Source organism: Orbicella franksi, chromosome 11, assembly GCF_964199315.1.
Source record: "Orbicella franksi chromosome 11, jaOrbFran1.1, whole genome shotgun sequence".
Taxonomy (NCBI): domain Eukaryota; kingdom Metazoa; phylum Cnidaria; class Anthozoa; order Scleractinia; family Merulinidae; genus Orbicella; species Orbicella franksi.
Genome location: NC_138155.1, coordinates 10,280,103 through 10,289,470, shown reverse-complemented (window position 1 = coordinate 10,289,470; position 9,368 = coordinate 10,280,103). Strand labels below are relative to the sequence as shown.

General features: G+C 41.3%; 1 non-coding gene and 1 pseudogene across 1 annotated transcript; one reads left to right on the top strand and one right to left on the bottom strand.

The window, feature by feature from the left end:
• The first annotated feature begins 1,168 nt into the window (after positions 1 to 1,168).
• Positions 1,169 to 3,455, top strand: LOC145502077 (uncharacterized; annotated as a pseudogene).
• A 187-nt stretch (positions 3,456 to 3,642) lies between these two features.
• Positions 3,643 to 3,716, bottom strand: Trnas-aga (transfer RNA serine (anticodon AGA)). Its single transcript has one exon. It is a non-coding gene; the product is annotated as a tRNA-Ser (tRNA).
• Positions 3,717 to 9,368: the final 5,652 nt, after the last annotated feature.

The window sequence follows — 9,368 nt, the reverse complement described above, 5'->3', positions numbered from 1 at the left end:
AAATTGAAAATAATAAAGTGTGTGTGTGTGTGACGTTTGAAACCATTCAGTTCGGCAAGCTGAATTACTTAGCACAGCAGGCCTTGCCGTGTCGCGACTTGGCTTCAAACGACGTGCTCTTGCAGGACCGAACTGAATTCGTAGCCTGTTACCAGCTGCCGTTGCTTTCTATCATTTAAAATGGTCTTAAGCAAGGCAAACTTCGTCCCATCTTCGGCGACTGAATTAAATTCGACGTTTGAAACCACTGCCGCTCTTAAGTTGTCATACCACTACTGGGCCAAATTCATTTGAGTTCGTCACTGCAGTAGCACGACGTTTGGAATAAGCATTAGCTTACAAGTTTGATTGGCAATGTTCGCTTTTATATCGCTTTAACTTGGCAAAAGATAAAATGATTTATTTACTTCTACTAGCATGACAAAGTATTATTAAACTTAAACTTAAACTTAAACTTAAACGGCCGGGACAAGAACGGAAGTTGAGGAGGAATGATTGATGTAATATATTTCTATGTGTTAATAAATTTGGCCTTCATAAATTTTTTGACTTATTTTATCGTTGTGATAATATCAGGCAAGAGAAAAAGCGGTCACTGTGCACGACGCTTCGTTTCTTTGTTTGTCGCGTCCAAAGCAGGCGGCGTAAGTCAAAAGAAAAGAAACAAGTGCGATTTCTAAAAGTCGATTAACGGCTTTGTTTTTACCTAATTAAAAAGTGAAAAAAACAGCGGCCTCCGAAAGAGCAAAAGTTTACGCAACTCAGTTATCATTAGTGCAAGCAAAGTATTACCAAGTGATCGTAGATTTTCTTCGGATTTTTTTTTCGTTGCCTGTGGAAAGCGGACGTGATCGTTCACAACAAGTTCAACATTAAGCTTACTTCGCACACTTCTGTAAACACGCATCCAGTTTTTTTGTGCCTCCTATTTTTCAAGCTCCTATGCCTTTCTGTTTGCCTCACTACAGAAAAAGCGTGAACAGTGCTAAGAGTTGTTTTCGCTCGGTAGTTTTCACTGCGTGAAATGAGTAATTTCGTGGAATTTACGTGGCCGTGAAATTCCTCGAAACTCGGCGAGTCCGTGATCAGAACGTGTGTGTCAAGAAACGTGACGTGTCGGAGAGTGCCACGTTCCTGATACGTACGTTGCGGCGTGTCAGGAAAAACCATGGCCTGGGTACGTCATGTGCGGCGTATCAAGGGAAGCCAGGACTCTGATACTTAACGGCACGCGGTTTTAGTTTAATCAGCCAAATTAAGTGACGGAGCTTATTTCTCGTTACGCGGAAAGTAAAATTTTCGGACGTGCGTTTCGTTTGTTCGTTTCAGAATGTTCAAATACATACAAACAACAAAAACAACAGTAACATTGACAGAATGCTAAATAGCATTTTCATCACGTCCGACTACAATTTTATATTCTAGTATTTAAAATCTACTTATCGCAGGGCTCTTTTAGAATACTACCCTGGCTACTGAATGTAAAACCCTTGTTTAAATAAAGTGCTAAAAAAAACCGCAGTGGAACATCCCTTCTCACCGACCTACGTGGTGGCGCAACTCACCAATTTCGCAAAGCTTGAGAGCGGAATGCCCTAGGATCGGTTGCATGGGAGGACTTGCACCGGGACGCCAAACCCATTTAACGCTGCTGCGTATTTGATACAAACCATGGAACCCTCATAGGAGGCCTCAGGCCGATCTTAAGCTTGTAAAGATTGAATATTGCAAAATCTATTTAGTTAGACCGACTAGTGGTTTTCCATCATTGTGGTTACCACTGTTAGGTCTGAAAGCGTCAGCGCGTGCGTAATTATAGAGTGCCCTCAACGAAATTTACCAACCAATATTTCTTCCAGTCGGGTTGTCAGTAAGATTTCCAAACACAAATCAAATAAATGATTTTGGTTTATTTTTTTATTGCGTCACAGTGAAAACCCACGAGCTTTACCGGTTAACTTCGGCAAAATCCCTAGCTACCAATAACTAAAGGACTATCGTGTAACGCTTAATGCGAAAAGTTGGGCCCGAACCAAGGACTATTTCTTGATGGTATGCCACAGTAAAGAGGGGATCAAGGGGAAGAAGATATGTTGGTCATTGACTTTTGTTTTATTTGGTGGCTCCTAAAGGAGCCGTTTTGTGTTTGTTGACGCCGGAACGCTGAGTCTTCGATAGCCGCAATGGTGACCCCTACCAGCCACCCCAGCGTAACAATTTACACACAACAAATTGTACCCGTAATACCTCCCGTCGGGGGAATTTGTAGTTACTTCGCTTTTTACGATCGTTCAAATTTCCCGCTCGAGAATTTTTGAAAGTCCCTTGAGCATTTTCAAGCTGCCGCCGCCATTGTTCAAAAATGGCCATATTAGGTTGATTTTGGGCTGTAAAACAAAGCCTTTTGTTAGCAAAATGGACCCGCTTTTCTTGATACGAATTAACGTCCTGGTTTCAAATTGAGCTTACCAGAGCTTCTTTTAGCGCTTAAAATATGTCTGGAACGTTTGCTGTGTTCACGGTTTTATAAATTCGACAGTTATTGCTCAGCTCAAGCACTTTGTTTTTTCCATTTTAGCTTCGGGCAATGAATAGAAGGCTTTATATCATACCCTCAAGTTATTCAAATTCCTAAACAAGGGGAGCATATTTGAGGCGAGGGCACGAAAGGCAAACTCACTGTGCTTCATGTTCAAGTAAATCGGTTAGCCAGTTTCTCGTTCGCTCTCCGTTCACGCGGGAAGATTTGGATAATCCTTCACCAGTAGCTACGAAGAAACGTCCCATTTTATGAGGTTGTCGAGGAATTCAGAGAAAGCCTAGGAATGACTAACAAGATGCTAGAACTTGACACTATCAGTAAAAAGGCATTCCGAGCTACTTTTTCTAGGCCTAAAGAAATATCACACTTATTGGACAACCATTACTTTCAGTTAATCAATCACACAGATATTCCTATCAAGGTGGTGTGTGATGGCATTGCAGGAGACCACGTCAACGGTTTGAAGTTTCGTCAAGACGTACAGCCACGCTCGTCTTACGAACACATTGCTACCAAGTCAACTTGGACTTTTTCCACTGGCGGGTTCTTTGTGGTCTATTTGGATGGCAGGATGAGGTCGTTTGAAAATATGTTCGAGGGTCGAAACCTAAAAGTTTTCGAGCTCGCGCTATTCAACCCATTTATTGGTGACGCGAAGTCAGCCTTGTTGGATAAAACCCACAACTTGCTGTCGGCAACCGGTCAAGATTGCTAGAAGCAGATGAATTCAAACGCCAGTCCTCCGATCTACTTTGTTCACAACAACAAACATTTTGTCGTATCTGGAAACTACACCTCCGTCGTTGATCTCGGTTACATTCTCGCGCGCAAGAATTGGTGTCGCACATGGCGATTTGTAGTTCAGGAGTTCGATCCACTAGAAGTTGAAGTGACGGACTGTCCAATTTTGTAAAGAACTGTGCACGTGTGACTTTACTTTACTTTTAACTTTACCTCACTGCGAGGACGAACACTCCGAACATTAGGCGCTCTGATTGTATGCGTGAAGTTTATTCAGAACAATAAAGTGTAAGTATTATAAGGAAATTTTCAAGGTAGAAATTTTTCAAGGTAGAAACATCAACTCGGAAAAAAATCCGAGTTCCAGATGGGATTTGAACCCACGACCCTCCGTGATCTAGTCGGATGCTCTGACCACTGAGCTACTGGAGACTCTATGGTGAGCAAGGGTGGGGACTCTATGGTGAGCACCCTTGCTTACCATAGAGTCCCCAGTAGCTGAGTGGTTAGAGCATCGGACAAGATCACGGAGGGTCGTGGATTCAAATCCCATCTGGAACTCGAATTTTTTTTCCGAGTTAATGTTTCTACCTTGAAAAATTTCTACCTTGAATAAAGTGTGACTCTTTTTTTTTTAATGTACCAGCATCGTAGTCTCAGAGCTTCTCAGTAAACGTTAGAAGACTCACTACAAATTCCGTGCCGTTTATGTAGTAAGTAGTTTAATTAAACAAGACTACAGCATTATATTGACCCTATATCATTGGTATTTGATGTGCAATAGTTTTAATATATCCTTCACTTTAGTTTCATTTAAAAAACAAAACAAAATAAAACAAAACAAAATTATTTAGACATATATATCTTCTTTCGTGTTGCATCGGCTGTTTAATAATGGTAATTGAACTGAGTGAAGTGCAATTTGGTCTGAAATCGTACGCGTGATTTCAAAATCGAACGAGCGCGCAGGAATCTGCCCTGTGGGAAAAAGGTCAGCTGGGGGATTTCAATGGAAAGGTACTGACCAATGTGAACTTTAAAAACTTGACTGAACAACTTGGCTTACGCGGTCGCCAGGAACACTACAACGCGTATGTGGAGGACCTTGTGATAAGACAGCAAGAAGATGGCACTGAAGTCGTAGAGTTCTGCGAAGGTCCAACCAAAACACGAAGCGGTGGTCTGTCAATCAGGCGAAGAACTACACCACAGGTTATGTACAGCACCGACGGCGGAAAAACCGATCCAGTATGGCTCTTCAAGCTTTGGTTGTCTAAGCGACCCGAGGGAATGAAGGACACAGGGCCTCTCTATCTGAGCATCATAAATCGTCCTCAGTCACCAGATGTCTGGTACACCAAAATTCGAATGGGACAAAACACCATCTGCAATATCATGAAATCCATGGCCTCCTGTCTCAAGACAAATAAGAAGTTCACGAACCACAGCATGATCGAGAGAAAACATACTGAAAGTTGGAAACGACTCCCGGAAAAATTGATTTTCAGCCTGGAGAGCTGGTCATCATCATTTAGATACTGTAAGTAATTAAATTCATCCACTTTTCAAACTTAGCGAAGTTTTGGCAACAAAAGTTGCCAAATTTGCCAAACAATGGCTTTTTTTTTGTCTTTCATTTTCCTGCAATGTAATTGGTTAATTTGAAAAAGCCTTGAAAACTGATTGGTTGTTTTGTTTTAGTGTCCCATTGTCATTGGCTGAGAAAAAGATGCGATTTGGAGCAAAAAATAGTGCGATTCGTGAATAAATCGCACCATTGAGAGCCAATCAGATTGCAAGGATAACCAGTGATTTCAAAATCGATTTAATAAATACCATAATTAAATGAATGCGCGCACTCTGATTGGTCAATCAGGTATGGTTTATTGTGCCGGTAAACTCATGGAAATTTCGCGTGTCTTCTGAATTATTATATAAAAGCAGTAGACCCCAAGTTTTTATGGTTTATAGGCTGATAAACCACGCGGGATGTTGGAAGAACACGAGAAGAATTCGTAAATCATTCGCCTGCGGCTCGTTATTTATGAATTCTTCTCGTGTTCTTCCAACATCCCGCGTGGTTTATCAGCCTATAAACCATAAAAAAAATTATGGTCTATATTGCTTAAATAACTGACTGAGTCAATATCAGGTTCGCTTTGTTTACTAATTTATTCAAAGTACTATTCTGTTGAAAGCCAAAGCTAGGCTACACTGAGTAATTAACCGCAGAGTATAAGCTAAGTACTTAAAGAAGTAAACAAAAAGGTTAAAATTTATGTTGGAGAGCCCTTGACCCTGCACATCTTTTGTTTTGTGCTTATTGACTGTGCATGAATTACATAATCGCAATGCTTCTATTGGTTAGTTGTTTATGCACACGTAATCACCCTTTGTACTTTGCCAGGTTTTGTGCAGGGTCAACCCCCAAAATAGGAAACAAAAAAACATACAACAGGGAACTTTGCCAGGTTTCCTAACCATTTCCCTCTATTAACTATGCACAGAATAAAGCAGTAAGATTTTGAAATTTTCCAAGAAAATGAAGTTGTTATCACTAGCGCCACCTTATTGTCTGTTGCTTACGCTAATGCACTATTGAAAACGCTATTTTAAATCAGTCTTAACGGGTCACAGAACCGCGGCCCGGTTATTTTCGCTATTGAGTGTTTCCGCTCGCATGGCCAGTGGCCATGCAAAAGAAACGTTTCTGTTTTAAGTTTTCTAGGAATTTAACTTCCATGGGATTACTTTGGGACACTAACATGGCCGCTGTTTCACTGTTGTGGAACACCAATATGGCTGCCGTTTATATGAAAACCCTCTACTAGAACAAGATCCGCCCTTCACAGGAATCTTACATAAGGAACGCAAAGAATGATTACACAGGAATTTCTTACACGGGAATTTAGCGAGGGCCCACATACACCTCGTGTCCAGGTGACCAAAGTCACGTGGACACGAGGTACATGACGCTAAAAAGGCAGGAAAAGGAAAACTTGCGTTTGGTTATTTCTCAGATGGTTTGAACAATAGACCATTTTACAGTTGTTTGCTCGATCAGTGACCTGGCCTTTAGATGACAGCGAGGCAGGAGTTGACCTTGTTTTGATACAGACCTCACTGCTTTTTTTGTATAAAACAAGTTGTTCTGATGCTAACTAGGTGCATTTACATGACAAAAGCAGTGAGGTCTGTATCAAAACAAGGTCAACTTCAGCCTCACTGCCATCCAAAGGCCAGGTCACTGAGCAGACAACTGTAAAATGGTCTATTGAAGTTTTTTCACATGACACGTAGAAGTTCGACCTTTGTCACCCGTTGAAGCCTGAATAATTGATATAACTCGCGTTGTGAATGTAACTCAGACTAACGCATACAGCCAGGGGAATGTCACAATTTAATAGGGAATCCGGTTTTGGTTCAAAAAGCAGTTGAACTTTTTAACTTTTCTAACTTTTCGTTTTAACCAAAAAAAAAGGTTAGCAAATAAAGTCCCGGTTTCAAGCGTTCTCCAACACTTAAAATATGTCTGGAACGTCTATTGGCGATGACGCTATAAGTGTGACAGTTCTTGCTCAGTTCAAGCACTTTGAGTTTTTTTCCCTTTTAGCTTCGGGCAAAAAAAAAAAAAAAAGGAAAAAGAAGAAGAAGAAGAAGAAGAAAAAAAACAACAACAACTGAAAACTTTTTATTATGTACTTGAGTTATTCAGATTCCTAAGCAATGGAAGCATATTTTAGGCGACGGCACAGAAGACAAACTAACTCACTGTACCTCATCTTCAAGAGAGTCGGTCCTCCTGCGCAGAAACCTCCCATTTTATAAGGTAGTCGAGGAATTCAGAGAAAGCTTAGGAATGACTGAGATGACAGAACAAGACACCATCAGAGAAAACGACGCCTTCCAAGCTACGTTTTCTGATATTTCTGGGTCTACACAGATATCACACCCATACTCACAGCCACGCAAGAGAGGGGACAACCATTACTTTCAGTTAATCAATCACACAGATGTTCCTATTAAGGTGGTGTGCGATGGGAACAAGGGGTTGAAAAACAACGTTTTGAAGTTTCGTCAAGACGTACAGCCACGTTCGTCTTACGAACACATTGTACCTTGGTTCTTTTCCACTGGCGGATTCTTTGTGGTCTATTTGGATGGCAGGATAACGTCCTTTGAGAATAAGTTCGAGGGTCGAAACCTGAAAGTTTTCGAGTTCGCGCTGTCCAACCCATTGATTGGTTTCAGGAAGTCAGCCTTGTTGGAAAATACCCAAGACTTGCTGTCGGTAACAAGTGAAGATTGCTGGAAGCAGATGAATTCAATAACCAGTCCTGATCCGATCTACTTTGTTCACAACGACAAATATTCTTGCCAGGTTTTGTGCGTATTTGGAGGCTACACTCCCGTCGTTGATGTCGGTTATCGTGTTCCCGGCCGCAGGAAAGAAATTTTGTCGCACATGGCGGTTAGTAGTTCAGATAGATAGATAGATAGTTGGTGCCAATTTCCTCCCTTGCAGCCAGAGGCTGAATTGCGGAGGAACCAGAGAGGTGAGATCGGACGTCAGCATATGAAGGCGCACTTTGCAGCTACTTCAGTCCATGTATGATCTCAACTTACCCACCCCAGACCAATGACCGGCACAAGTTAGATAGACCATGACACCGGGTTCTACGTCCCCTACTCTTTTCGAACAGTGTCATGCGTGCTTTAACGTCCCACAAGAACCAGATCAGTGAAGTGCTGTGAGACGGGGCCTACGGTTTATCGTCCTTATCCGAGAAGACTTGAAAGTCTAACCATTTGTAGATGTAATTACAAAGACAGCACATTCTCCTCAGTTATTTTAAGACCCTGAGTGTTGGTCCGGTCTGGGGCTCGAACCTTCGACCTCCCGCACAGCAGTCCGGCGCTCTCCCAATTGAGCTAACCAGGCGGCGGTGTTCAGGAATACGATCCAATGGAAGTTGATCATAAAAAAAAGATGGAGTGTTCAATTTTGTAAAGAACTGCACCCATCGGTGAAGAAGTATTTTTGACTTAACCTCACGGCGAGCACGAACACTCCAAACATTGGGCGCTCTGATAATATGCGTGACGTTTACTTAGAGCAAAAAAAGTGTCAGTGTATAATTGACTTTCTAGGACTGAAAATGTACCTGCATCTTAGCCTCAGAGCTTCTCAGTGTATACCTAATCTAGAACGTTGGAAAACTCAGTGCAGACTCCATGCATGTTGTCCATTTTACGCACTGAGTAGTTGAATTAAACGACACTACAGCACTACATTGGCATTTGGCGTGCAACAGTTTTAATAAAGCCTTTGCTTTACTCTGATTTTAAAAAAACATTTCAACATATGTCTTCTTTCGTATTGCATGACACACGGTCAACATCAGGTTCGCTTTGTTTACTAATTCAAAATACTGTATATCCTGCCGTTGAAAGTCAAAGATAGAGTCAAGGAAGGCAACACTGAGTTATATGTATATAAGTATATAACAGAAGCATATCACTCTAGTAAGTACTAATTTTAACTACAGTATGTGAACGCATGGTTGTAATGAACGTTTATAACAAAATGTGTGAGTTTCAGCGATAGGTGAACGCATTTCTGATACGCAAATGCAAGAACCATTGCTTAAAGCAAAAAACAAACAAACAAACAAACAATTTAACCGTTTCGACCACCACACAGTAGTGCCTTATCTTTGAGACTTGACTTAGTTCGAGTTTTGTTGGAATCAGTGCACGGTAAAGCAAAATGCTCAACACGTTCATTTTCAGTCAGGGTTACTTGTATGTGATTTTATTTTATCTATCCTTTATTCTGTTTTCAGTGATGCTGTTCGCCACAGAGATATGGAAGAGCACATTCTTTGATTCGTTATTACGTTATTGACTCAGTTCAAAACATCAGGACACCCATTCAGTTGAAATCGCATTTCTTCTGTTCGACTGCCGTGTCTCCTTTACCTCGTAGGACAAACGATTAGTCATTTCAAAATCACAGTTTTCACGTAATTTCACCGCGGTAGATAATTATACCATCGTGAATTCACACCAATGCACTCCAGTA